The sequence below is a fragment of the Gymnoscopelus microlampas genome (genome assembly GCF_963454915.1).
Source record: "Gymnoscopelus microlampas genome assembly, chromosome: 19".
NCBI lineage: Eukaryota > Metazoa > Chordata > Actinopteri > Myctophiformes > Myctophidae > Gymnoscopelus > Gymnoscopelus microlampas.
The window spans coordinates 27949126-27971625 of NC_139956.1; the positions used below are offsets into that span (position 1 = coordinate 27949126).

The 22500-nt window shown below is 42.9% G+C and overlaps 1 protein-coding gene across 3 annotated transcripts in view; it reads left to right on the forward strand.

The window, feature by feature from the left end:
* pea15 (proliferation and apoptosis adaptor protein 15) overlaps window positions 1–22500 on the forward strand; it is a 64816-nt gene that overhangs the window by 11724 nt on the left and 30592 nt on the right. Inside the window, exon 2 of one of the 3 annotated variants that reach the window (XM_084043368.1) lies at window positions 6509–6564. The exons of the other annotated variants lie outside the window; for them this stretch is intronic. The gene's annotated coding sequence lies outside the window, so the exon portion shown is untranslated. The remainder of the gene's footprint in view (window positions 1–6508; window positions 6565–22500) is intronic. 3 annotated transcript variants of the gene reach the window in all.

Consider the following 22500-nt stretch of genomic DNA (forward strand, 5'->3'; position numbering starts at 1 on the left):
ATGGTATATACATGCATGCGCATTCACACACACACACACACACACACACACACACACACGCGCACACGCGCACACGCGCACACACACACACACACACACACGCACACACGCACACACGCACACACGCACACACGCACACACACACATAAACACATAATACACAGACACACACAGTAAAGAAGCAAAGGACTCACAGTGTTGTGGAGGGTGAGATTGACATTAAAAGAAGGAAGTCGCACAATTTATGCAAAAATATATAATATATAACCTGTCTGTTCAAATCATTTTTGCATGGTGGCTACAAATTGTGCGACTTCCTGTTATCCATTCATTTATAGAGCAAGAGTTGACCAATCTACAGCCACATCCCGCAGCGTTATTGCTGTGTCAAAAGTTATGCTGGACACAGTGCATGAATGCACGAACAATGTCCGCCCCATCGACTAGATGTGGGAGACACGTGGGAGGTGTCGAGATGTCTGACGTCCCTTTTACGTCATCACTATCCACTATCTATACTATATTCGACTAACCCTCGACTGTGTTCCCCTGGTTGAGCAGTGCATCTACAATCTTACTTTACCTCCAACGTTTTAAATAATAATAATTATCCTAAAAACTAAAATCACAGTTTACAAAGTGATTCAATGATCAGACAAAGAAAGAAACGTAATCACGACGTGATGAAACTGAAACAAGGCCGGAAGCATGGCTTCCCTTTGTCCAAGACAAAGGACCACAATTGAAATATATAGTCTGACTTTGTTTACTTTCAGGTAGAAGCATGTATTGTATACAGTATACATATACCATGTTGTTTTTCTTTTAAACGTAACATCTAATAAATCAAATCAAAATCACAATCCCATGTACTGGATATATTCACGCAAAGGAAATACATATTTCTAAACTCCCACAGAGACTGTTTGAACAGTGAATCACTGCTTTAATAAACATCACAGGACAAAATACTGAGAGTGCACTGTGTGTGTTTGTGTGTGGGGGGGACAACATTGTGTGAGGCTGTTAAAGTGATCCGTAACAGAGTCATGAACTAGAGTTAAATGAAGGTTTTGCTGTGTGCAGTACCCTAGAGGACTTCCTGTCAGTACCCTGGAGGACTTCCTGTCAGTCTTACGTACCTGTATGATCGACGTGTTTAATTTTCTCTGAATTACACCTGTCCTTCTGTGTGTGTGTGTGTGTGTGTGTGTGTGTGTGTGTGTGTGTGTGTGTGTGTGTGTGTGTGTGTGTGTGTGTGTGTGTGTGTGTGTGTGTGTGTGTGTGTGTGTGTGTGTGTGTGTGTGTGTTTCAATGATGCCAGTGAAGACTGTACACAGACTCCACACAGCCCTCAACCATTTGACATCACTAGTTTCCTGTCAGAAAACCTGCCCTTAATCATTTGCCCCTCTCCTCCTGTGGGTGTGTACATGTGTGCATGTGTCTATATATCTGTGCAGGTGCGGATGTGTGTGTGTGTGTGTGTGTGTGTGTGTGTGTGTGTGTGTGTGTGTGTGTGTGTGTGTGCGTGTGCGTGTGCGTGTGTGTGTGTGTGTGTGTTCACTTTCTCTCCTCTTTTCTCTGTAAGCGGTGATGACTCATACCGCTACCTCTATCCTTTTAACTGCAGGGTTGGATTTGCCGGGGGGGGGGGGGGATCCATATTACCTCTGCTTTTGATATCCCCCTTTGGTGATTATTTTTTATGGCTGGTGGGGATATCTTTTATGCCAGCTTCTGGTCTGACTGAATTAAACATGCACTTTCATTTGGAAAATATAGAGGGTCTGATATTTTTGATGTCTGATAATATCACAATTTAACAATCCCTGTAACCTTGGTTAATTAATTGTGCTGCAACTTTGCAAGTTTTAACCCACGCAGAGTTGTTCGGTAAGGACGGCACGAACTGTGAAACAGAATGCAATGCCTGCTGGGAAACCTTATTTTTTTGTAACATTGTGCGTGAATGTAAGGCAACGCTCCCCCTGTACCGTAACTGTGTCAGGAGACCTGCAAGCAATGAGCCAAACAAAGAGGCATGGAACGGTTGTTACGTAACCTAAGATCTCAGGTGTGTGTGTGTGTGTGTGTGTGTGTGTGTGTGTGCGCGTGTGCGTGTGCGTGTGCGTGTGCGTGCGTGTGCGTGTGCGTGCGTACGTGTGTGTGTGTGTGTGTGTGTGTGTGTGTGTTTGTTTGTTTGTGTGTTTGTGTGCTTTCACATGCACCTGCAGGGCTTTCTTCTTCAAGGATCAGTTGTGGCATTATAAAACACCAAATGGAACTTCCGCTGCTTAGTTCACATGGTTCAGTCCAATGCCCATCCCTCCCAGAGTCCCTGAGCACCCCCCCCCCCCCCCCCCCCGCCTCCCTACCTAACCTGCTGTCACGGGCTGCTCAGGCTTCCCCTGTGGTGAAATGCATTATGTGATTCTACACAGATATTGTCAAACCTCTTATCTCCATATTCTTACTTTTTGTACATATATGCCCTACTTGATCATAATACAGCGTCACACAAAAGTAGCAGAAGTAGCAGATCTACAAGCTCGAAGTGACTAGTTTATATAATATAGACAATATACAGAAACAAAGGGGGTCACCCTTATGTTCCCACAGGGTTAGGGTTAGGGTTATTATTATGGGGTTATGGGGTTGGAGTTGGGAATAGGAAGCTTTCATACTGTGTGAGCCAAACCATGGCTGATGGCTTATAACTACAATATCATCTAGTACAGAGCCATGAGCCATGAGCCATGAGCCACGGCTTGGCCTAAACATTATAAATTAGGCTTTAGGGTTGGGATTATAACGTAGGGATGAGGGATCATAGGCTCGAGGGAACACAGACACTGAACATATTAACGCTGTGAGTAATATGGCCGCTGAGTGCTTTAGATCTCCAACTAATATACACATTACTGTTTCAGGGCCTTAGTTACAGGTATGGGTCCACACACGTACACACACGGACACCGACGCACGCACGCACACAATGCACACAAAATGCACACACACACACACACACATAATGCACACACACACTAACACACCAGCTCTCATTAACCCATTAGGGTTAGGGTTATAGTGTCAATTCAGATTTTTGCTGTTGGCTATTCAAAAATAGCAGATATACAAGCTCACAGTGTGTCACTTCGTGCCGGGCTGCAAGCTTTTTTTAAAAATGTTTGAATAATCTTGAATGTGTGAGAACTATACTGATTTAGAAGGCATTTGTAGAATCGGCCTCATGTCTTATTCGGTTAAGAGGCAGTTTGAATGTCTCTACGTTAATCATCCTTTATTCTGCCTTCTCTCTGTCTCTCTCTCTCTCTCTCTCTCTCCTCTCTCTCTCTCTCTCTCTCTCTCTCTCTCTCTCTCTCTCTCTCTCTCTACCTCTCTCTCTCTCCCTCCCTCTCTCTCTCCCTCTCTCTCATCCCGCTGTGCTTCTGTTAGAGGAAGTAAAGCGGCTCTGTCTCAGTGCTGTGGGTGGGAGGCTCTTGACTCTGTGCCCTCTCAATCAAACAGTCACAACGGGGCGGGTACAGTGTCAATCGTTTCTCAATGACAAACTCCCCTCACACATAACAGAGCCGTGGTCTCTGCCTCTCCCATTCAACTGCAGCCCAGAATACAATAACAAGGCTCAACTTCTATCCCTCCGGCTTAAAAAAAAACAATAACGTCTGCTCTGCACACCGGTTCGATACGCCACTTTGTTTATTGCATTCAACATTTCGATCTAATCTATCTCCTTCCGGAACATTGTAGAAGATCGATTGGATTGAATGCAATAAACAAGTGAAGCATCTATGATTGTTTTTTTTATATTGATCTTTCATTTATCCGTCACCTGGACACCGACTTATCTAAGGGGTCCAAGGACCCTCAGGGTTCCTTGATGCGGTTCCAAATGGACCCTTACAGGTCTGTAACTCTGAGAATGTACACATGGATTTGGTTCCATTTGTACACTCTCACAGTTATGGTGGTCCTTGAAATTAAAAACCTTCAGAACCACAGATCTATATCCAAGCCCCCCCCAGAAGCGGGTGGAATAAATGAAGCAGCTAACCCCTGGTGGCCGACTCTGGTACTGTCAGCTGGGGCCCACTACATTGAACGACGAGCGAAAAGGGGTTTGACAGAAGGTAAAAGTGGGTTTTATTCTGTGTTCCTCCGGTTTCCAGATCCCAATCCTATATGTGTGTGTGAGCGTGCATCTGTTCATGGGTGCATGCATGCGACCTCTGACCCCTGAATCGTTCTTTTGATTCTTGTGCATTTGTTGCTTTGAACATACAGCGTGAGTGTGTGTTGCGTTGCGTGTGTATGAGTGTGTGTGTGTGTGTGTGTGTGTGTGTGTGTGTGTGTGTGTGTGTGTGTGTGTGTGTGTGTGTGTGTGTGTGTGCGTGGCTGCACACATGCTTCCTGCTGGAGCCAGGCCAGGTCCGGTTAAACAGTGAGTTACACTTACTGACCCATTATCAGCATGAAGAATGGCTGCTTCCGCACCACAGCCAGCTGTGTGTGGGTGGCTCTGTGTGTGTGTGTGTGTGTGTGTGTGTGTGTGTGTGTGTGTGTGTGTGTGTGTGTGTGTGTGTGTGTGTGTGTGTGTGTGTGTGTGTGTGTGTATGAATGGCTGTGTGTTTGTGCATGTTTGTGCGTGTGTGTGTGTGTGTACGTGCTGGTGGGTGGATGTGTGTGTCCGTGGATTTTAATCGTTGCACGCTCGAGGGTATGAGGCCAGTTCTGAGTTAAATTAGCAGAGGATGTTGCTTTGTATGTATTATTCTATTTACAATGGCTCATTATTTTAGTGTGTGGCCTACTGTATATGTCTTTGTGTGTGTGTGTCTGTGTATGTGTGCGTGCGTGTGCGTGTGCGTGTGCGTGTGTGGTTACAATATAGCATAATACACAACACGTATACATATTACATACTGTCTCTCGACTCATTGCTGAGCTTCTGTATTTCGAGGCCAGAAACAGCAGCTGTGTAGAGTGAGCGATGGGCATATTGAGTGAAGTCCCCGGGGGTCCGAGGCTGATGTTTCTACACATGCCTCACAACCCTCGCACACAGCAAACAACAATGGAGTTCTCATGCTGTGTGACCCCATACACAGGTTATACACGTTGATACGATAGCGGGGGAAGTGTAGGTGCGATCTCGTATTTATAACTTTACCACTGTGCATGCGTCTGTCTCACACTTATGATTTTTGTTTTGGATTAATCAAATAATAATCGAGGACGATTTTCTTGTGTGCATTTTTTCATATATTAACGAATCAATTAACCATTTAAACCTTATACTTCGTTGTACATTGGTGCCGTGAAAATATTGTTTTTGAAACTTCTATAATCTATAATGGAATGCCCAAAATAGGATTCGATTACTAATCAATTATGTAATAAAATTATCATTATTATTTTTATAATCAATTGGTTCGATTGGCTGTTGCGCACGCACGCAGGCACGCACGCACGCACGGCACGCACGCACGCACGCACGCACGCACGCACGCACGCAAGCAAGCACACGCACACGCATGCACACGCATACACACACACACACACACACACCCACACACCCACACACAAACGCCTCTCTGTCTATCTGCATCTTTGTGTGCTCAAGCAGTATTTCACTATTACTCCGTGTAAACTGAGTGTTTTTCTCCATCTGAAAGACACACATTACAGAATGAGCAGAACATCACAGAGCGAGGAACGCAGTTTATCATTAATCTAGAGGTGAGACGCAGAGAGGGTTCAAACATGGTGAAATAAAAGAATATCAACAACCTATGGTGGAGGTAGAAAGACTGAGATCCGATACAGCATACAGGATGTTTGAGCAGAGAGAGAGAGAGAGAGATGGAGAGGGAGAGAGAGAGAGAGAGAGAGAGGCAAAACAGGCCACAGGCAAAAAAAGAGAGTGAGAGGCAGAGAGAGAGAAACAGATGAGTAAGAGAGAGAGACACAGATGGTAAAGGAGTGATGAGGAGGCGGAGACAGTGGGAGGAAGGAACGAGAAAGCAGAGGAAGGAAAGAGAAGAGGCGAGGAGGCTGCAGAGGAACCAAAGTAGCGTTGCCATGTCCGCTTATTATAAGCAACTTTGGGCTTGTTTTTCTGTAAAGTTGCTTGTAAATATACATTTTTTGGGCTTGTTTCTAAAAAGGTAGTTGCTTCTTTGGGCTTGCTTCCCAATTGTTGTTAAAACCAGTGGTTCGCAAACATTGTCATAATGTCATGGCCCCCAAAATCAATATGTAATTGCCCACGTATCCCCATCTGAAAACATTTTGTGCCAGGGACCCCCGTACCAGATTTGTTGTTAAAAATGTTTTTAAAATATTTTTTTCACAAGATTTGTTTTGAAAATAGCAGATTTACAAGCTTGTAGGGAGTTTGTAGATCGGCTATTTTCAATTAGCCGATGTGTATACGGGTTTAAAGTGCTCATGTGTTCTTTTGGTTGCTTATTTCTCTCACAAGATCTGGCAACACTGAACCAATGTGAGACGTGTGATTCTTTGTCCTCCAGCTGCTCCGTGAGCGCGGACCGTTCTTTACCTCGACAACAACCCACCCGGTAGCTACACCTCACAGGGCAGAAAGACGAGGACCAAAAGTAAAAAAAAAAAAAAAACAGCAGGAAATAAATAAAATGGAAAATACTAAAAATAAATAAATAACGGAATTAGGTTTCTTTGTTTGTCAGACTCCGCTGTTCAACGCCCAAGAGGCCTATTTAGGAAATGAGGGGAACATGATCTGTTGCAGACTTGCAGTTCTGGTGAGAGAACAGTGAGCTGAGCTCAAAAGATGAAAAGACAAAGCAAAGAAAATGCAACTGTACAGAGCATTTAAATTGCTCACCTTTTTTATTGTCAAAGGAAAACTGGGTCCAAACTATCTCCAATAACAGAGTGGCTTCACTTGGATCTCAGACTTCATGTGGCCAGTCTGTGACGTCTATGACATATCGTTGCTGTCGGGCAGGAACCTCCGATCTCCATATTTCATTCTTTTGTGTTTTTGTGTATTTGATACAGTGTCACACAAAAGCATCAAAAGTAGCAGATCTGCAACCTTGAAAGGCGGTGCAAAGTGCCACGTTCGCTGTTTTTGAATTTGAATCCTGTAACTTGTTGTAACTTGTTTGGACATACAAGGTTTTCACCCGACAGACATGATATCTATGACGCATGACTTCATATAAATATTTCTACGTTATGTAAAAATAATAATATTGGAGGTACTAAGTCAGCGTGTTGGCAGTGTGCACAAGAAATTTGCAGATGATTGGTTTAGCGGTTTGCTAGAATAGCTCCGCACAAAAAAACGCACATACACACGTGCAAATGCACGCGCACGCAGACAAATCTACGGCCACGCCATAAAAAGGTTGTATTGGTCATCTGAGCCTACGTTGGGTGTTTCATGAATGAAACAGCCAAAAAAAAACAATCTAAACATCTTTTGTCCAAGCATGGTTAGGCTCAGACGAAGTGTCTCGTTAGTGATGTTAAGGTTTAGAGTTTCATGGATGTTTACTTCAAACGGTGAACCCAATGCTGCAGCTTGGACAGGAATTAGCAACGCTGCAGCAGCGTCTCAACCCCCCCCACCCCTCCCTCCTGTCCCATCTCCCCTCTACCTTTTGAACTGAAGTGTTTTTTCCTTCGAACTCTGACCCCTACGGGAAATGAGAACCCGTTAGTGCAACCTCTGTTGGCATCTGGTCCTCCTCATCTCAACTGGAGACATTGTAAACACACTCTTCAGACACCAGTTAAGAGGATTTTGAATTATTACAAGCTGTGATTAAGCTGTCTTGATGCTGGCCCCGTGGCTCTCTCTCTCTCTCTCTCTCTCTCTATCTGCCTCTGCCTCTGCCTCTGCCTCTCTCTCTCTCTCTCTCAATCAAGAATTCAAGGAATACTTCACCCACAAAATTACTTTGAATCACCTTTTGAATTCATGCAGATTTGCTTTTGTTTTTGTCACAATAATTTAATATTTCCTCTGTCCGCTGTTTGTAAAACTATGTAAAAGAATAATATAAAACAATTCTCACAGTTTTATTCACTGATGAACCTGTACTGATGATCCCGGTTCAAAGAGAATGTTTTAAATATGGTTTTGCTCTTGTTAAGATTGGTCTCCTATTAACTTCAATTAGTCAAATATTGGATTATTGGCTCAGGAATGTGACAAAAACTAAAGCAAATCTCCATGAATTAAAGGGTTATTTTTTCCCCCTGTGAATTCAAGGCTTCATGGGGTGAGTAAATTGATAGGGTGACATTTTTTGGGTGAAGTATTCCTTTAAGAGTATTAATTTGTCACTTTGTTTTTGTATTTTTTTTGTCTTGAGATGCAGGTAGAAACAGCGAAATGTTGTTGTGGTATGTTCCCCAACACGATGCAAAAACAACTCTCTGTCGATCCGATCTCTCTCTCTGTTGACCCCCCCGCCTCTCTGTCTATCCCTCTCGCTCTCTCTCCCTCTCTCTCTGGCTCTCTCCTATTCTCTCCTTGTTCGCCTCAGGGCTGTCTCTGCTTGTCTTTTTAATTCCGCAGTTGTGCCCCAGCAGAACCGACACACACACGCGCGCGCACGCGCACACACACACACACACACACACACACACACACACACACACACACACACACACACACACACACACACACACACACACACACAGACACACACACACACACACACACACACACACACACACACACACACACACACACACACACACACACACACACACACACACACACACACACACACACACACACACACACACAATGCTAGACGTTGTGCATGGCTGCTCATTAGCAAGACCCAAACTTTGCCTTGTTTACTTGATTACACCAGGGGACGATCAAAACATCAACACCCTGTGTTGCAGCAACCTCCAGTTTTACCTGTCTGTCTGTCTGTCTGTCTGTCTGTCTGTCTGTCTGTCTGTCTGTCTGTCTGTCTATCTATCTAGTGATTGTAGAATCTTCCTCTTCCTGTGTGTATCATACAGAATAGGGCTGTAACTATTGATAATTTATTTAGAGATTGTTCTATCGATTATACTCCTTTGATTAATCCAATAATCGGTTAAGCAGTATTTTATACTTCGTCACGCAACGGTTTTGTGCAAAAATAGTGACAATAGTAGATCTACAAGCTCACAATGTGTCGTAAATCCATGCGTTGTGAGCTTGTAGATCATGCTAACGACATGCCCAAAATAGGGATAGATTATGGATCGATTATTTTATTAACTTATCATCAGTTATTGATTATTTTGTTTATAATTGATTAAATCGATAAGCTCGAATGTTACTGTAATACTAGAATCTATTTGACATCTCATTGGCTTTGGGTGGTGTGTCAATCCTGCCATTCCAGTGTTCTGATAGGCCCATTACACACATGAACAAGTGTCACTTCAAAAGCCACATGTTCCTAGTTGTGACTATACTACTGAACTGTACTGTACTGCATGTACAGTACAGCATTAATTTATGATTTATGAGCGCATGTCACCGTTTACACCAATTCAAGCGTGTTCCAACACTTTCATTCAAAATTCTGTACATTTTCCAGGCCGTAAACATCAATCATAAACTTGAATGCCTGCTCAAATACTGTACCTTTTCAGGATTCAAATTCCCAAATAGCAGCTCGCAGATCTGCTCCTTTTGATACTTTTGTGTGACGCTGTAGTATGACCAAGCAGGGCGATAATTAAAAAAAAACACCAAAAGTTAGAATACGGAGATAAGAGGTTTATGCCCGACAGCAACGATAGCCCCACCAACCATTAAAAATGTATGACCAGAGCGGGAATATCAAGAGCAGCGGCATGGATCACACCCCACCCCACCACCAGCAAATCCACCCCTGCTTATAACTGTACATTTAACTATCAGTGTTACATCCGCTCAAACTTCAACAGGTCTAACTTTTAAAATGTGACAGGTTGCACTTACGGTAAAAGCACTGCTGCCATTAGCGGGTTCTTTTCCAGTATATGGCTGGCTGAGAAACGACGGCAGTTTGGCATAATGACTCTGTCAGTTTGGCATAATGACTCTGTCAGTTTGGCATAATGACTCCGTCAGTTTAGTCTTCCAGTTACTGTATGTCGTTGGGTCTTTTGTCTACACACGCCTTCAAGGTGGGTGTGATTGAAAAAGTACTGTATGTAAAGAGTTGAAAGAATACAATGTTTCATTATGGCTACAAAGGTTAAAAGGTACGGTATGAACTTGTCGCCACGTTTGACCCCTTACGTGTATGAGCTGCACCTACATATCGTCGCCGTCGGGGCAGAAACCTCTTATCTCCATATTTTAACTCTGTTCGTTTTGTCGTAAATGCCCTTCATCAGCTCAATTTTGAGCTTGTAGATCAGCTTTTTTTTTTTTTTTTTTTACAATTTGAATCCTGCAAAGTAACACAAGCTTGTTGGACATATGCCCTTTTTATTTAACAATTGAATACTTTGTTAGGATAACACAAAAAAAGTCCTGCAGGTCCCTCTATTCCCAAAGTAACACCCTGTTCTCTCTGACCAAATGGCACTCGGCGTTCCACGGCTCCAAGCCAGTAAGCCGGGCTTCTCTTGGCCATTTAAAGTTTGAGGGTGACAGGGTGACATCGTTTTGGCACCAAGACTTCTAATCATTCTCTTTATACCGGATGAAACACTGCGAGCTGTCGAGCGACTGCTCTCCTGAGGGACACCTGGGAGGAACTCAGTGAACCCTATCATCCCTGCTCTGGGCTTCTATCATAACAGGCGAACATTCGTGCGGAAATAGACAATCGCACATAAGCTCGTATTGATTTGGTGTTGAGGGGAAAGAAGGAGGGGGTCAATGTCAAGTATAGACCCCTGGTGGGTTTAAGTGGTTAAAGGACGACTTCACCCATTTTCAACCTATCTATAGGTAGTGGTATATACAGTATCTATAGACGTGGGCATATAATTTGTCCTCACTAATGCTCATTATAATCTATATATACAATTTGAATCCTGCGCCATGTCGGTTGTCCGTATGCGACGCCAGTGTGACGGTGTGACGTAATCTGACATCACGATGACAACGCCAGTGTGACGTAATCTCACGACAGCATGACATCACATGACATCACATCCTACCTATAAATTCTAGGATGCCGTCAGATCGCACCAGTTCGACGGCTTCCATAGTGGGTTTTGGTCATTGGAGAGGTGATGCACGTCACCTCTTTCTGAAGTGGGTACTTTCAAAGCCTGCCGTGGATTTAGGAGAGCACAAAACTCTCTCTCACACTGTGAGGTGCCTGTAAGGTGGCACTGCAAAGTGAACGACGCGTCACGCTAGACGTTCGGGCCGCATAGCGGCCCGAACTTCTAGTATGGTACAATTGTTGTCTACTTGGTCTGTGTCTCAGAGGAGGGCTGTGGACAGTTCAGAAACCCGCCTACCAGTGACATCATCGATGGAGAATCCAAGCTAATAGAAACTGCAGGCTTTCTATTCCTGGAAAGTTGTCATGGTGTAATGGAAGCCATTGTTCTCGCGTTAATAAAAATCTAAAAGAAAATTTGATATCTGTTTAAAAAAAAAAAAAAAAAACCTGCCTAACGATGATGTCACTGGTAGACGGGTTTCTGAAGTGTCCACAGCCTTCCTCTGAGACATAGACTGAGTATTGAAAAAATCTACATTCTATCTTGAGCATTAGTAAGGACCAATTATATGAAGACATGTTGAAAATCTTTAACTACGATGAGGAGGCGAGTGATGATGAGAGAGAAAATGAGGGTGAGGAGCAGAGTGATGAGAGAGAAAAGGGAGGATGGGGACGAGGAGGAGGAGGGAGAGTTATTTTTGACTCAACTTCTCAGCGGGATGTCTGTGACGAGTGACGTCAGAAGTAGATTTGGACCCTTTTGTCTGTAGCCGTGCTCAAAATGACACATGACAACCCTCAGCATAACGTTGGTGCAGAAACCTCTTATCTCCTTATTTGAATTATTATTAGATTTTTTTGTAAATTAACGCCTTACTTGATCAAAGTCACACAAAAGCATCAAAAGTAGCAGATCTGCAAGCTCTCAACGCGGTTGAGCTTGTAGATTTGCTACTTTTTGCTATTTTTTTATTTGATTCCAGTTTTGGTTTCCACCCGACAGAGACGATAATGGGCACTATTACATGCACAATACCACTCAGACTGTCTCTTTTCTCTCAGTTGTCTTTTTAAATATTTCATTGTTGGATCTTTTATCTAGCTCTGCCTTTCTCTCTACTCAAACTATGGCTGCTGGGCGTTATGACTTCAAATCATTATGACCATTATTTCAAACTTTTGCGTCGATTTACGATTAATGAACGATTATTTAAAAAAGTGAACAATAGCAGACCTACAGTACGGGTCGCATATAAACCTTTTGTGAGCTTATAGATCATCTATTTTGACTGTTTTTGTACATCACCATTGTACAACAAAGTATATAATACAGGGTCAAGTGGTTAATCAGACTTATCGATTTGGTCGATTATGAACAATCTATTCAAATTATATTTGTGTTGATTCGTTGATTTAAAAACATTTATTTATATTGGTTGTTCGGTTATAAGACGTCAATTGGTTCTAGTTTCGATATATTTTTAGTTAATTGCCCAGTCTCTCTCTCTCTCTTCCTCCCTCTCTCTCTGTGTATCTGTCTTTCTTTCTCTCGTTCTCTCTTTCTGTCTCTCTTCCTGCTTCCCTGGTCTCACCATTTGCTTCCCCCCCTCTCTCTCTCTCTCATCCCTCCCTCCCTCCCTCCCTCTGTTCGCTTCCCAGAGGCACAGAGATATTTTTATCTCCCATAAAGCTGAAACACTAATGAAGCATTTCCATGATTTTCCAGTACGCAGTTCTTACTTACACACCACACACACACACACACACACCAGACACGCACACGCACACGCACACGCCACACAGCTATCACTGTGCAAAACCTCTTTGTCCTCCAAGAGACACTGAACCATCTGCTCACCACTTTAACAAGTTTGAGATGGATCAGTCACTAGTGGGAACCCAGAAATCCACCATCTGCCTTCAATCAATCCACCATCTATCTATCTATCTATCTATCTATCTATCTATCTATCTATCTATCTATCTATCTATCTATCTACTGTATCTATCTATCTATCTATCTATCTATCTAGCTCTGTCCGTCCATCCGTCCAGCCCAGCTTCCAAATATACTGTATACACACACACACACACACACACACACACACACACACACACACACACACACACACACACACACACACACACACACACACACACACACACACACACACACACACACACACGGAGAAAGAGAGAGAGAGAGAGAGAGATTTCAGGATCATCATTTTTGCTGTTTTATTGTGTCCTTGACTACCTGCTGGTGTTTCTTTGATCCCCTCATAAATAAAGCAGTGATTTTAAGGAGCGGCTGCAGGGATGTGCCATCAATTCTCCTCATGATGCAATAGATTGTTATCGAGCTGGAAAGTGCAGAAGCATCTGAGCTAGCTGTCAGCATCATGGCCTCATATCTGAACCAGCCAGCTACAGTACAGCACCATATAAGGACATATTACTGTAAGCTTACACCGTGCTATTAGCGGCTGGATCCTTTAGATCAGTGATTCTCAACCTGTGCGCCGGGCTATATTTGGAAGTGCACAGGACTTGGGAAGCCCCGCCCTGCAGGACTTGGGAAGCCCCGCCCTGCAGGACTTGGGAAGCCCCGCCCTACAGGACTTGGGAAGCCCCGCCCTGCAGGACTTGGGAAGCCCCGCCCTGCAGGACTTGGGAAGCCCCGCCCTGCAGGACTTGGGAAGCCCCGCCCTGCAGGACTTGGGAAGCCCCGCCCTACAGGACTTGGGAAGCCACGCCCTGCGTGAGAAAACGAGGACACCGGCCCCACAGGGGACAGTGGGGGCGTTGTCACATTCTAATACAGCTCAAAACCACATTTCAGCACCCAGTCTGGTGGCAAAACGCAAAGATTTTAACAATAGTATAATATTAATATTAAAGTAATGTATGTTACAAAAAATGTTATAATGGCATTTGTTTCTTTGAAACCTTGAAAAATGAATATAGGGACATTAAAATCGATTAGTCGATCATTAAGTGGTCAAATGGGTGGGCCTGTGAACAATTTTCACGTGGGCCCCCTTGAGAATCACTGATTTAGATTTAGCATGCGGAAGAAAGCGACCTCTACCTCTGTTGTGATTGTTTGTCAGTTTGATTATGTTTCATGACATCCCTTGCATAGCATGCATATTGAGTTTGATGTGACGTGTTGTGACTAACCTGACCAGCATAAGCTTGGCAGAGTTTACAACTCTGTACACAAATAGCACCGCTGTTCTGACCGTTGCCCTGGGAAACACCATATTGTAGATTGTCAAAGAAACAGCTGTTAGTAAGCTAACTAACTACAGTTTACAGTTTAGGCATTTAACTAGACGCACTTAACCCAGAGCGATTTACAGTAAGCAAGGACACAAGATAATACATCATAATACATCAAATGCATAAAAATAGTAATCTAATACTACAGTAATACATGAGTAAACCAATAATCTAATAATAACTAATACATACGTAAACCAAGAACCTATCATCAGCCTACATTGAAACTATGCACACTAGGATGCCAGGTCAACAATGACCTGGATATCTGTCTACATAACATGCTATCTAAGTTACATTTTAGCCTTTGCATAATCCTGCAAGGTCGTCAAGGCTAGGAGGGCAAGTTAGCTAGCCAACAAAATATGTCCAGAAGACATAATGAACCTAGAAAAGCAATTATTTGTATCTACAGCATACATGTATGTTTGTACAGCTTACATAATACAGTATGTATGTATATTGTATAATATGTAGATGTATATATATACCGTGTGTATGTATGTATGATACAAATATAAAATATAATAGACAATAACAGTAGGTTAAAACATGAGTTAAAACCACATACAATGTGACCAAAATACGACTAAGAACATATTCATTATTAGAGCCCCAGCAGTAATTGAATGAATGCTGCTGCTTCGTTACAGCAGAAAGTGGCAGTCAGCTCATTATTGCTAATTGTATGTTAATGCATTGTGTATAAAATAGCTACAAGAATATGTGATATCATATCATTTTACAATTTGGATACAGTAAAATCACAGTTAAAAAGTGTTAATGTAACTGAGGGTGTAAACACTCAGAGTTAAGTGAGCACTCAGGGTTGTACTGTGTACAGCGAGAGATTCATTATCCTAATGACCAGGTGTTTGATCTGTGTGGCTGCCTGTCCTTTGAGGTCGTCTGGGAAAGTCACCAACCGAAATGGCCATTTATCCAACTGCAAATAAATATGATTATAATTCATTAACACACAGCAGAGGACTTCAAGCCATTAGTAGGACAATAGATGGTAGCACAGGAAACAACACACAGATATAGACAACTGTGCAACATAAAATGTATTTCATTTTCAGAGATCAAATAAGATCAATTAAAGGAGCACTTTCAACCTTGTCTTCATATAATTGGTCCTCACTAAGCCTCATTATAAGATGACGCCATTTATGTGCACTTACTCATTGGTGAGTCTCATTGGTGGGCTATAGACAGTTCAGAAACCTGCACACCAATGACATCACTGATGGGGATTCCAAGCTAAGAGAAACTACAGCCTTTCTCTTCCTGGCAAGTTAGCATGCTGAAATAGAAGCCATTGTTCTTCCAAATGTAAAAACAAGCTTGAAATCTTGTTACCAAACCATGCGTACTGATGATGTCATTGGTAGGCAGGTTTCTGAACTGTCCACAACCCTCCTCTGAGACACAGAGCAAGCAGAACATGGTGCCATCTTATAATGAGTAATAGTGGACCAATGATATGAAGATATGTTGCAAATGGGCAAGGTGCTCCTTTAAGAGTAGGCTGAACAATTTCAGATGAATTAAGGCTTTTTTATGACAGAGAAAGACCGTTTGACCTTTTTTGTCTTCATGACTTGAATGTAGGAATCGGTGTCCTTTAAGGAACAACTCTGCTGTTTCCACGAAACAGACTGAATAGAAGTTGAGCCAGGTGAATGCTGGTTGAAATAGACTCCATTACGACCCGTGGTCTATTAACGCCACTTCAACCGTGAAAGGTAGATGTGAATGAAGGGAAGGAGACAGATGATAGAAGGCAGCTAGCATCATTAGGTGGTAAATGGTGCATTTACTGTATATAGCGCCGTTCTCCAAAGTGAAAGCAACCATGCAAAGGCACCTGCTCACCGGGACCAGTTGGGGGTTTCTTCGTCGCCTTGCTCAAGGACACTTGGACACACAGCCAGGAGGAGCCGGGGATGGCTGCTCTATTCTGCTGAGCCAATGCCGCCTCTAGCCAGTTAGCCCATTAAGCGCTGTACTTAATTCAGGAATGCCTAAAAGGCAATAATTATATCTTGTATAATTGCATCCAATCTCAGCACAACTGGAAGTCAGTTGATTCAAATCAGTTGATCAATTGATGCAACCTAAAATTACAGGATTTTTACTTTTTTTAATCATAATTACATCAAACCTATAGGCAATTTAAATCATATAATGAAACAAGTAAAGTCTCCTTTAATACTTTTGACAAACAAGCAACCTTAGAACGGTCATTCCTGCCTATGGTGCTAGCATCACGCATGCAAAGCCAAGTCAATACAGGGTCCGCAGCAATTGGCTACAGCTTTGGCATGGACCCTGTCCCCTGCTGTACCTCATGTGTCTGAACGTGAGGAAGTGGTAATGATGGCTATACTGTAGCCGTGGTACCTTTAATAGCAGCCACTGGGTTGTTTACAGGTAGCTCAGCGGTCGATGGAGACAGGCTTCTGTTGACCGTGGCTCAGCAGTACAGTGATGTCCCTGTCAGGCCACTGTCTGACCAGGGTCACTGCTTTGATGAGAGGTGTGTGTGTGTGTGTGTGTGTGTGTGTGTGTGTGTGTGTGTGTGTGTATGTGTGTGTGTGTGTGTGTGTGTGTGTGTGTGTGTGTGTGTGTGTGTGTGTGTGTGTATGTGTGTGTGTGGGTGTGTGTGTGTGTGTGTGTGTGTGTGTGTGTGTGTGCACGTTTGTGTGAGTAAGCGTGTGTGCGCACTGCGCAGGCATGCAAGCATCTGTGTGTAGTATGTCTGTCTGAAGCAATGCAAAGTGTGTATTTATGTGTGATGCTGAGTGCAGACACATCCATGTGTGTGTGAGTTTGTGAGTGTGTGTGTGTGCGTGCATGTGTGTGTGTGTGCGTGCGTGCATGTAAGCTGTACACCTCATCCCTTAATCCTACCCTCTCTCTCTCTCTCTCTCTCTCGGTCGCTCAGCTTTCCTTTTTTTCTCTCTTCATTAATGCTTGCCAGCCTATCTCCACATCTGTTCTCCCCTTATCTCCTCTCTCGCCCGCTCACTCTGGCCATACATTTCACACGCTCCTCGTTGCTCTCTCTCTCTCTCTCTCTCTCTCTCTCTCTCTCTCTCTCTCTCTCTCTCTCTCTCTCTCTCTCTCTCTCTCTCTCTCTCTCTCTCTCTCTCTGGTTTTAGTCGAGGCCATCTGGTCTTCTCTCGTGCGGCTTGAGGCTTTTGCCATTTAGATTCAGCAGAAAGAAGGCAAACAGGACTCTCTCTCCCTCTCTCCCTCTGTCTCTCTCTCTCTGTCTTTCTCTGTCTCCCTCTCTCGCGTTTCTCAACGTCACTCTGGTCTGAGGCCCGCCAGTGGTCCAACAAAGGGACCCTTACAGGGTTCTGCAACTCTGAGAGTGTACAAATGGAAATATTTCTAATCTTTGGGACCCCAATCTATACGCTGTACAATTCTCAGTGTTCATTTAACTCTGAGAGTTGAATGACCCTTACGGGTGCATTTGGTTCCATTTGTACACACTCTCAGAGTTACAGACCCGTAATTACAGAATCTATCTCACTAAGAGTGAGATAGATTATATCTGACTCTTACACACACCTTCATGCACGCAAACAAAGGAGCACTGACATACAATACACATGTGCGTATCGACACACACAAAGCATTCATCCCCCGCTGCCTGTAACTATTCATGTGTGCATACTGTAGGTACAGTATAGCGCAAAGCCCATGTAAATACATACGGGCAATGTGTGTGACTTTACATGTCGCATGCCATATCCATGCACACAGACTGGGCTGTTGCAGGGTTTGGATTCCTATATTTATACAGGTATACAGACAAGAGCAACAATAACAGACGTACCCACACACTGCCACTTGCACGTTCAAGAGAAGGTATTTAACCCATTCAATCCGGAACGCATCTACAAATGACGTCTGCATCCTAACAGTTTTCTGCAAACCGTATGTTGCTATAATATCAGTGGTTCTCAACCCTTTTCATGTCATTGACCCCAAAATGTATTTGGTCGCGGACCCCCATCTAAAAATATTTTTGTTCCAGGGACCCCCCCCAGAAGCAAAGATTTGAGTTAGAAATGTTCGCTTTAAAAATATATAGGCTATATTCAAAGATTTGGCTTTCATGATTTTTCAAAAATAGCAGATATACAAGCTCATAGCGCGGCACTGAGTGCCGCGCTATGAGCTTGTATATCTGCTATTTTTGAATAGCCAAAGTAAAATCTAAATTGACACAGATGCGTCCCCGGATTGCATGGATTAATAGGTGCAACGTTTCGGGTCGTGACTCGTGTTTACATGACGAAACATGAAAAAGCTCCAATTAAATAAACACCTTCTGTTGAACGTGCACGTGGCAGTGTGTGGGCGCATCTTTTGTTGTTGTTTTTATTGTTTTATCTTGTCTAGTGTTTGTCGCCCACCCACCTGTTTTGAAACGTATCTGCGGAAATTCTTTTTCACTGTATTATTTATACAGCAGAAAACCTCAGTGCTCTGAGAGTGTACAGATGCAACCAAATGGACCCTTACGTGTCACGGACAGAACATGACATTAGAGTGGAGTTAAATGAATGGAAAACCTCGTCGATTTTTTCATTCTAATTCCCATTGTTCTGATGTAAGGAGATCAATGATATATTGTGCCTTCCGTACGTTCCTCCTCGAAATGTCAATGTCTCATAATGTTGACGTCACTAATGTGTCATCGTCCATGTTATTGTTCTCACACAGAACAATGGAATTTAGGATTTTGTTTCCATTTTGGTCCTGTGTATTCAATTCATCAAGACATATAAAGACATATATACACAGTACACGGTCACGATTTTTTCTGTTCTGGCCCCACAGTGGTGGAATGAACTTCCCACTGATGTCAGGACAGCAGAGTCACTGCCCATCTTTCGCCGCAGGCTGAAAACCCACCTCTTCAGGAAACACTACCCTTCCTCTTTGCCTGGCCTACTTGTTGTTAACTAGTTGTACGAACGCTTGTTTTGTTGTTGTATTGTTTTATTGGATCTTGTTTAGTCGATACACTTGTTTGTTTTAGCTCCTGCTCATCTGATTTTGCTATTTTGTCTCATCTGTTTAAGAAAATAGGTAGCTTATATATTGCACTTTTACCTTAGCGCTAGGTATAGGTTGCTTGTTTTTGCAGAAAATGCACTTAAGATGCGCTTATTGTAAGTCGCTTTGGATAAAAGCGTCTGCTAAATGACTGTAATGTAATGTAATATATAGTTAATGTACAAGTAGATGGAATTACCTGCTATACAGTATATATATATGAGCGGTTTTGGCGGTTTTGAAGGAGGGTCAAGTTCACAGTTTTTGATGGCTGTTGGTAGGGAATTCCACATATTGGTGGCGTAATAGTAGAATTAATTCATCCCCATGTTTGTATATCTGCTATTTTTTGAATAGCCAAAGAAATCTTAAAATGACACATATGCGTTGAATGGGTTAATTTGTACAGGTCCACCTATGTGTGCTCGTGCACTCTGACGCCTTGGCTTTTTAAATGGGTGTGAAATTTTTTCAGTATCCAATCAATGTCACCACGTGCGTTTGTTCCAGTTCCAGTCCGTTGAATAAGCGGCGTGACGTTGTGATGTTCTTCCACGGCACGCGTTTAAGAATCATGTCGATTTTTCATCACACATGACATGGCCCAAGACAATGAGAGCTATTGTCTGACAGGGAAGGAAAGGAATATAATAAGAGGCGGCTAAAGGAAGAGAGGGGGAGGAAGGGGGGAAAAGACGAGAGAAGAGGAAGAGGGAATTGTTTTAATTCCGATGGCGATTCCAGCTGCTGTTTGTTACCCCTCACCCCCGTCTCTCACTCTCTCTCGCTTTCTCTCGCTCTCTCTCGCTCTCTCTATTCAGTTCAATTCAAAGGGGCTTCATTGGCATGAGAAAACATTTGCTTACGTTGCGAAACAAGTGTGGAATAAAATCAGAGCTAAGAAAACTATATCGTCTCTGTCGGGTGGAAACCTGTCCGCGTCCAAAACTACCATTAGCTACTATTCAGGATTCGAATTCTAAAACAGCAAAAGTAGCAGATCTACAAGCTCAGATCTCCTACTTTTGATGCTTTCGTGTGATGCTGTGTCACTCTGCAACTTGGAAAAACAATGAAACCTCTCTCTCTCTCTCACTCTTGTCACTCTTTAAGAATATATCTTTCTCTCTACCAATCCCTCTCTTTCACTTCCTGTCACTCTTTGCCTCATTTTCTATTTCTACCCATCCCTTCTCTTTCTTATTCTCTCTCCCTTATTCTCTCACTCTGTCTCTCTCTCTCTCTCTCTCTCTCTGCATCCCTCGGCAACGCTCTCTGTTTTTTCCGCTCGCCCTATAAAGCTTTGGGTAGGAAGTGTGTCCATGGTGACACGCTGGCAGGAAGTAAATGCTTGGCCCCGGCCGGCCAATCACAGACGGGCTCTCATGAGTTGACTGTTCAATAAAGAGCCAAAGGTGAACTCCCTTCTTCCCACACCAACACCCCTCTGTTATATTAACCACTTAATCTCTCTATTCTTAGTAAAAACAACTGTTACAACTGTACTTGGACTGCATTTTTCCCCGTCTACACAAAATATCTTCCCCTTGCAAAATAGCCAATCTACAAGCTCACAATGTGTTGCAACGTGACACCTTGTGAGCTTGTAGATCTGCACATTTTTGGCTAATGTTCCCCCCCAGAATATGGATATGGCTGGGGTTCAAGTGATTTAACCACATTAAGGAGTAGTTCACCCCAAAAAAATCTTATTTTCTATATATTACACACAAGCATTGAAGTCATGGAGATTTGTAGTTTTTTGTCGCATTCATTCCTAAGCCAATAATTTGACTGGCGGAAAGAAGCTAATGCTAATGTAGGAGACTCAAAGAGTCCGCCGGTCATAAAATTATCGGCGTAGGAATGCGACAAAAAACTAAAAATCTCCATGAATTCAATGCTTCATGGGGTGTGTAATTGATAGAAAATAAGATTTTTTTGGGGGTGAACTACTCCTTTAAACCCCATATGGATGAGCGGAGTCCCTCAGGTCTCTATGCTAGCTAGTGTCTTTTCAGTTTTCTGTTATTGTGGGGAAAGCTTTTGCTGAAGACGCGTTGTGAGCTTGTCGATCTGCTATTTTTTTTGCAAAAGCTTTCCCCCCAATAGGGATGCTGGGGTTTAAGTGGTTAAAAGAACTGTATCACTATTACATTTTCCCATCTGCTTTCAGACGTTTTATTGCATTTTCTAGAGCCTAGAGAGAAATCTGTGCAGTCGCAGGCGGCTGTTTTTTCTTTCCAGTTGCCTGACGGGCGTTTTGTTCATTTTAGGTTTTGTCTTGCGCTGATAATTGGGTTGTTAGTGGGTATAGCTTTTATTCTAATTGACATTCAAGTCCTAAAATTAACTTGGCACCCGGGGTAATAATAATAGGATGATGAGACAGAGGTGAGCCAGGCTGTCAAAGCAATATTCTCCTTCATCTGTCTCTTGTTTGTTCTGTCTTAGTGATGGCTGTGCAAACAATAATGAACAGACTGGAGATATAATGGGAGTCTGGGAGACATTTGTGTTTGCATGTGTGTGTGTGTGTGTGTGTGTGTGTGTGTGTGTGTGTGTGTGTGTGTGTGTGTGTGTGTGTGTGTGTGTGTGTGTGTGTGTGTGTGTGTGTGTGTGTGTGTGTGTGTGTGTGTGCGTGCGTGCGTGTGTATTCGCCAGTGATGGAAAGTAACTAAGTACATTTACTTAAGTGCTGTACTTAAGTACAATTTTGAGTTATTTGTACTGTACTCGGATCCAAATATGGTACTTTTACTCCACTACATTTGAAAACGAGTTACTTTGTAGATTTTGATTAAATATTACAAAACATACATTAACAACTTCAGCCTTACAGTATATACATTTCGTCAGCAGATCTACAAGCTCACAATGCAGCTGTTTTCAAAAGATTTGTATACATTTGAAAACTTGAAATGGG